The 7765-nt window shown below is 43.1% G+C and overlaps 1 long non-coding RNA gene across 1 annotated transcript in view; it reads left to right on the top strand.

The window, feature by feature from the left end:
• The window catches only part of LOC119467059, a 19712-nt gene that overhangs the window by 823 nt on the left and 11124 nt on the right, over positions 1 to 7765 (top strand). The window contains exon 2 of the long non-coding RNA XR_005195587.1: positions 6628 to 6633. This is a non-coding gene — a long non-coding RNA (uncharacterized LOC119467059). The remainder of the gene's footprint in view (positions 1 to 6627; positions 6634 to 7765) is intronic.

The raw sequence follows: 7765 nt of genomic DNA on the forward strand, positions 1-7765 counted from the left end.
AGAGTTTCGCTCTTGTTACCCAGGCTGGAGTGCAATGGCGCGATCTCGGCTCACCACAACCTCCGCCTCCTGGGTTCAGGCGATTCTCCTGCCTCAGCTTCCTGAGTAGCTGGGATTACAGGCACGCGCCACCATGCCCAGCTAATGTTTTGTATTTTTAGTAGAGACAGGGTTTCACCGTGTTGACCAGGATGGTCTCGATCTCTTGACGTCGTGATCCACCCGCCTCGGCCTCCCAAAGTGCTGGGGTTACAGGCGTGAGCCACCGCGCCTGGCCTTCAGGCTGTTTATAGTTAGGCTCAGAGTTCCTCCCTCCAGTCTTCTCTACACCAGGCTGACTGATCTAAATTGATGCTGCTTCCGCACATTTTGTTCTTCCACGTCCCTTTATTTTTTTCTATTTTTATTTTTTTCAAACAGGGTCTCACTGTTGCCCAGGTTGGGGTACAGTGGTGTGATCTTAGCTCACTGCAGCCTTGAACGCTGGGGCTCAGGCTACCTTCCTACCTATGCCTCTCCAGCAGCTAGGACTATAGGTGCACATCACCACACCCAGCTCATTTTTATTTTATTCTTTTGTTTGCAGAGATGTGTCCTGTTATGTTGACCAGGCTGGTCTCAAACTCCTGACCTCAAGTGATCAGCCTACGTTGGCCTCTCAAAGCCCTGGGTTTCAGCATAAGCCACCCGGCCTCTGGACTACTTCTCACCTGAATGCTCTCCCTTCTTCCCTCCTCCCCATGCATTCATCTTTTTTATTTATTTATTTATTTTTGTGATGGAGTCTCGCTCTTTCACCAGGCTGGAGTGCAGTGTTAAGATCTCAGCTCACTGCAACCTCCGCCTCTCAGGTTCAAGTATTCTCCTGCCTCAGCCTCCTGAGTAGCTGTGATTACTGGCGTGCACTACCACGCCCAGCTAATTTTTGTATTTTTTTTTAATGATGATGCAAAGGCAAATTTTTGTATTTTTAGTAGAGATAAGGTTTCACCATGTTGGCCAGGATGGCCTCCGACTCCTGACCTCGTGATCCACACACCTCGGCTTCCCAAAGTGCTGGGTTTACAGGTGTGAGCACCACGCCCAGCCTCATTCATCTTTTAAGAGCCAGTTGTGTGCAGCCTCACCTAGGAAGCTGCTACTGATTCCTCCAATCCACAGTGATGCCCCTCCCTATGTTCTCTGAACTCTCACTATTCCATTATTAGGTTCCAGTTTATAAACTAGTTTATACTGCTATTTAAATTTTCATATGTGTAAGTCTTGTCTCTCCAACGGAATTGCAAACACCTAGAACACAGGGGCTCTGTTCTCCTCTAAAAGGAAATCACAGTTTCATGCAAAGAGATGTAACTCACTAAATTCTTTGCACTTTTGACTTAATGGCATCTACCTGAGTCCATGGTATTTCCACTATAAGAAACTAGGAAAGCTGCTGGGTGCAATGGCTCATGCCTGTAATCTCAGCATTTCGGGAGGCCAAGGCGGGCACATCACTTGAGCCCAGAAATTCAAGATCAGCCTGGCCAACATGGCAAGACCCCCGTCTCTACTGAAAATACAAAAAAATTAGCCAGGCATGGTGGCAGGCCCCTGTAGTCCCAGTTACTTGGGAGGCTGAGGCAGGAGAATCGCTTGAATCCAAAAGGCAGAGGTTGCAGTGAGCCATGGTCATGCCACTGCACTCCAGCCTGGGTGACAGAGCAGGACTCTGTTTTTTTAAAAAATAAAAATAAAAAAGAAAAAGAAAAGTAGGTAAACTGGACTAGTGCAGCGGTGTACACCTGTTCTCCCAGCTACTCAGGAGGCTGAAGCAGGAGGATTGCCTGAGCCCAGGAATTCAAGTACAGCCTGGAACATATAGCAAGACCCCCATCTCTTAAAAAAAGGAAAAAAAGTAGATCAGCTCAGAAGACCATAAAGACCATCTCTTTATGCTTCAGCTGAACTCGAACAGAGCCAAAAACCTGGATCCCATCAATTCACTGTGGCTAATCCAAACTTACCTCCAAGGGAAGCTTCCCAACTGAGATCTAAACACACAAATTCTACCTTCACGAGGTGATTCGTGACCTCCAGCTATCCAGGCTAGCCTTCCCTCAACTCCACATCCAGCTGGTTTGCCATGTTCTACAAACAGATTATTGGAACTGTATATAGAGGACAAATTATTAGCACTAGGCAAATTTCCTCTGACACCAACCTGCCGTGACATGCGTTAATGAAAGCCAGCTCTTGGTCGTTCTAGAAAAGAAAGCACTTTTACACTATTTTTATACAAACAAAATTTTTGGCATAATCTCTCATGGAGCGCTATAGATGTGGAAAGAGTTGTAACACAAAGGGATTCCATTGAGAAAGGTGTTTAATGAGGATAACCTGTCTTGGTTGACACAAGGCCACTTTCTGCTTAAAAACTGTTTTAGTGCAGTTGTGAGAAACCCCCTCTTCTTTCTGAAATCCATCCCTTAGAAGAAAAGAAAATATGGTTGGTGATCATTAGCCAGTTTTATTTTATTTACTAAGATAAGATTTATAGCTTTCAAGTAAAACTAAACTCCTGTGTACTACCCACAATTACCTTGTGAGACAGAATAAGGATGCCAAGATTTGCTGTAAAACCTGGACTCTTTCTTTTTTCTTTTTTTTTTCCTGTCAACATAGTATTAGAAGTCCTGGATGAACTCTTTCAAGACTGTGAAAATTCCTGGACTCCACTGGTTCTAATGACCTCAAAGAAATGTCTAAGTTACAGTTGATTATAGAATATAACAGTTGCATAACAGAACGTAGTGTTTGAAAAATAAATTATCATAATAGAAACAATAGAAAAAGGAAGATTGGGACATATGTTCTCAGGATCTCCTGAGGGGTGTGTCATGGACCATTGGTCACTCACATCTGGCTTGGAATAACTCTCTTCAAATATTTTACAGAGTTTGACTCTTTTTCGACTCTTCTTTTCTTTTCTTTTTTTGAGACGGAGTCTTGCTCTTGTCGCCCAGGCTGGAGTGCAATGGCGAAATCTCAGCTCACTGCAACCTCCATTCCCTGGATTCAAGCGATTCTCCTGCCTCAGCCTCCCGAGTAGCTGGGACTACAGGTGCTCACCACCATGCCCGGCTAATTTTTTTATCTTCAGTAGAGACGGAGTTTCACCATGTTGGCCAGGCTGGTCTCAATCTCCTGACCTTGTGACCTGCCCACCTTGGCCTCCCAAAGTGCTGGGACTACAGGCGTGAGCCACCACGCCCAGCCTAGAGTTTGACTCTTTTCATTGACAACTTTAATAATTGTTAGTATAGATAATTTTTAAGTTATTAATAAAATTTAAAAAATCTTCAAAACCTAATTTAGACATTTAGTCACTTTATTAGTCAAATATGTCAAATACTATCCTACTAAATATTTTAAGGTAATAACTATGACTTCTGTAATATTTCTAATAATTGTTTGGCTTTTTTATAAACATATTTAGAGCCATTAGATTTTAGGCTCTAAAACAGGGTGTCCAATCTTTTGGCTCTCCTGAGCCACATTGGAAGAAGTATTGTCTTGGGCCACACATAAAATACACTAACACAAAGGATAGGAGATGAGCTAAAAAAATAAAATAAATAAAAAATCACTCATCATTGCCGTTTGTAATCCCAGCACTTTGGGAGGCTGAGGCGGGTGGATCATTTGATGTCAGCAGTTTGAGACCAGCCTGACCAACATGGTGAAACCCTGTCTCTACTAAAAATACAAAAAAATTAGCTGGGTGCGGTGGCAACATGCCTGTAGTCCCAGCTATTAGGGAGGCTGAGGCAGGAGAATTTTTTGAACCCGGGAGACAGAGGTTGCAGTGAGCTGAAACTGAGCCACTGCACTCCAATCTGGGAGACAGAGCAAGACTCCATCTCAAAAAAAATTGCAAAGAAATCTCATAAAATTTTAAGAAAGTTTGTGAATTTATGTTGGGTCTCACTGAAAGCTGTCCTGGGCTGAATGTGACACATGCTCTAAACACATGGACGTGATAAGGTCTGGGAACATAGAAGATCTTACCTGGCCCAGCTGTGCCTCCTGGCTGTACTAAAAAAAGTCAGATGTTATCTCTACAGCTTTATCCTTTATCCTGGGTTCCACATCTAACAGATAGCCAAAATTACTTTCTTCCCAGGGTTTTCGCTAAAAATGAGGATTACTGGGCAGACATGGTGGCCCATGCCTGTAATCCCAGCACTTTGGGAGGCCGAGGTGGGCAGATCACTTGAGGTCAAGACTTCGAGAACAGCCTGGTCAACATGGCAAAACCCTCTCTACTAAAAATACAAAAATTAGCTAAGCATGGTTGGCACGTGCCTGTAATCCCAGCTACTGGGGAGGCTGAGGCACAAGAATTGCTTTGAGCCTAGGAATCTGAGTGATTGCAGTGAGCCAGGATTGTACCAGTGCACTCCAGCCTGGACGTAGGGTCTGTCTCAAAAAAAAAAAAAAACATTAAGAGCTAATACTATAACTTATATATACTTAAAGCTACTGGAGAGTAAAAATATTTTATGTACAAAATCTATTTTTAATGCTTTAATAATAAATTATAAAACATTTATAAAAATCTTATGGTCGGCTGGACACAGTGGCTCATGCCTGTAATCCCGCCACTTTGGGAGGCCAAGGTAGGTGGATCACCTGAGGTTAGCAGTTTGAGACCAGCCTGGCCAACATGGAGAAACCCTATCTACTAAAAACACAAAAAGTAGCTGGGCATGGTGGTATGCATGTTAGTCCCAGCTACTAGGGAGGCTGAGGCAGGAGGATCACTTGAACCTGGGAGGCAGAGGTTGCAGCAAGCCGAGATCGAGCCACTGCACTCCAGCCTGGGCAACAGAGTGAGACCCTGTCTCAAAATAAATAAATAAATAAAGGTTTTTGCTTTTTAAAAAAAGAAAAATGGCAATTATCTTTAAATAGGATAACTAGATAATTCAGTGGATATGAGAAAAGACAATGATTTATCTTATTACAAAAAATCAGACACCAAATAGGATACTTTAAATAGTTTTAAACTCTTAAAAATTAGCAGAAAACCAAGCTAGGCATGGTGGGTCACACCTGTAATCCCAGCACTTTGAGAGGCTGAGGCAGGCAGATCACATGAGGTCAGGAATTTGAGACCAGTCTGACCAACATAGTGAAACCCCATCTCTACTAAAAACACAAAGTTAGCTGAATGTGGTGGCGGGCACCTGCAATCCCAGTTTCTCGGGAGGCTGAGGCAGGTTCAGAACTGCTTGAACCCGAGAGGCAAAGTTGGTAGTGAGCCAAGGTCATGCCACTGCACACCATCCTGGGCAACAAAACAAGACTCTGCCTAAAAAAAGAAAAAAAATAGTGGAAAACCAAACACATATTAGGAAATGATAATACTTTCCTCAGATCTGATGAAAGAGAAGAAAATATAAATGACAGAAAATGAGATCAAATAAAATATTTAAATTTCTGGATAATAAAACATTCAAGATTAGAGGAAAATCAGTATAAATCTCAAAAATGGATTTCTATCAATATCTCATCTTAATGTTTAAGATAACAAATGACCACTTTGGGAGGCTGAGGCAGGTGGATCACCGGAGGTCAGGAGTTTGAGACCAGCCTGGCCAACATGGTGAAACTCTGTCTCTACTAAAAATACAAAAAAATTATCCAGGTATAGTGGAGGGTGGCTGGCTTTCAGACTGTCAAAAAAAAACAAAACAGATGTGGTGGCTCAAGCCTGTAATCTCAGCACTTTAGGAGGCCAGGGAGGGAGGATCATTTGAGCTCAGGAGTTAGAGACCAGCCTGGGCAACATGGCAAAACCTCATCTCTACAGAAAATACAAAAATTAGCTGGGTGTGGTGGCATGAGCCTGTAGTCCCAGCTACTCGGAAGGCTCACATGGAAGGATGGCTTGAGCCTGGGAGGCAGAGGTTGCCGTGAACTGAGATGGCACCATTGCACTCAAGCCTGAGCAACAAAAGACAGACCCTGTCTCAAAATAAAATAAAATGAAATTTTTAAGAAAGATTAATCAATAAAAGTTGGCTATTCAGGAGGCTGAGGCAGGAGCCTCACTTGAGTGCAAGAGTTTAAGGCTGTAGTGTGTTATGATTTTGCTTATAAATAGCCACTGCGAGCTAGTCTGGGCAACATAGCAAGACCTTGTCTTTCTTGTTGAGAAAAAGTCTTACTCTGTCACCCAGGCTGGAATGCAGTGGTGACTGAATCTCAGCTCACTGCAAACTCCCCCTCCTGGGCTCAGGCGATTCTTGTGCCACCACACCTGGTTAATTTTTGTATTTTTAGTGGAGATGGGGTTTCACCATGTTGGCCAGGCTGGTCTCGAACTCCTGACTTCAGGTGATCCACCTGCTTTGGACTCCCAAATTGCTGGGATTACAGGCATGAACCACCACACCTCGCCAAATTTGAAACTTTTTGAGGACCAGTGTGATGCTACAAGTGGAAAAGTCTACAACTGACCTCGTGTGATGAGATTGTAGTGAAAACACTGACCAAATTTTGTTTAATGAACAAGATTATTTAAAATATTGTATAAGCTGGGCACGGTGGCTCACGCCTGTAATCCTAGCACTTTGGGAGGCTGAGGTGGGTGGATCACCTAAGGCCAGGAGTTCAAGACCAGACTGGCCATCATGGTGAAACCCATCTTTAAATAAATAAATAAATAAATAAATAAAATATTGTATAAAATTACTTTCAGGCTATGTGTATAAGGTGTATACGAAACGTAACTACACTTTGTGTTTAGACTTTGATCTTGGCCCCAAGATATCTAATTATGTATATGCAAATATTCCTAAACATTTTTTAAAATCAAAAATCTGAAACACTTCTGATCCCAAGCATTTCAGATAAGGAATACTCAACCTGAGGCTGGGTGCAGTGGCTCAAGCCTGTAATCCCAGCACTTTGGGAGGCTGAGGTGGGTAGACCACGAGGTCAGGAGTTCATGACCAGCCTGGCCAAGATAGTGAAACCCTGTCTCTTAAAAAAAAAAAAAAAAAAAAAGAATACTCAACCTGTATTGAGTATCTTACACATGAGAAAACTGAAGCTCAGAGATGCTAAGCAGTTTGCCTGAGACCACACAGCTAGTAGTCACAGAGTCTGGTTCTAGGGCCGGAGCTTCACATTCTAAAAAGCACATTTGAGAGAGAATGGCAGACAGAGGAAGCTGAAAGCAAAGATAAAGTTTGACTTACCCTGAATTTCCTCAGAATTTTGTTTAGGACAAAATTTTTAGCTGTGATACATTCCCTCAGGGTTAGCCCTAAAATAGGTAAAGCCATGTGATGAGAGGAAGTCAGTTCTTTCCAGAATGTGGTATGGGTTTCTTGTTAGTTTGTTTTTGTTTTTTGAGACAGGGTTTCACTTTGTCGCCCAGGCTGGACTACAATGGTGTGATCACGGCTCACTGCAGCCTCAACCTCCTGAGCTCAAGCAATCCTGCCGCCTCAGCCTTCTGAGTAGCTGGGACCACAGGCATGTACCACCATGCCCAGCTCATTTTTGTATTTTCTATAAAGATGGGGTTTTACCATGTTGCCCAGGCTGGTGTTGAACTCCTGAGCTCAAGGGATCTGCCTGCCTCAGCTTCCCAAAGTGTTGGCATTACAGGCCTAAGCCACCTTATCCAGACTTGCATTTTTTTAAATTAGTAACAACGTTTTTCCGGGTGGTATGGATTCAATCTCTCTCTCTCTCTCTCTCTCTCTCT

Source organism: Cebus imitator, unplaced genomic scaffold (genome assembly GCF_001604975.1).
Source record: "Cebus imitator isolate Cc_AM_T3 unplaced genomic scaffold, Cebus_imitator-1.0 Scaffold257, whole genome shotgun sequence".
Classification (NCBI taxonomy): domain Eukaryota; kingdom Metazoa; phylum Chordata; class Mammalia; order Primates; family Cebidae; genus Cebus; species Cebus imitator.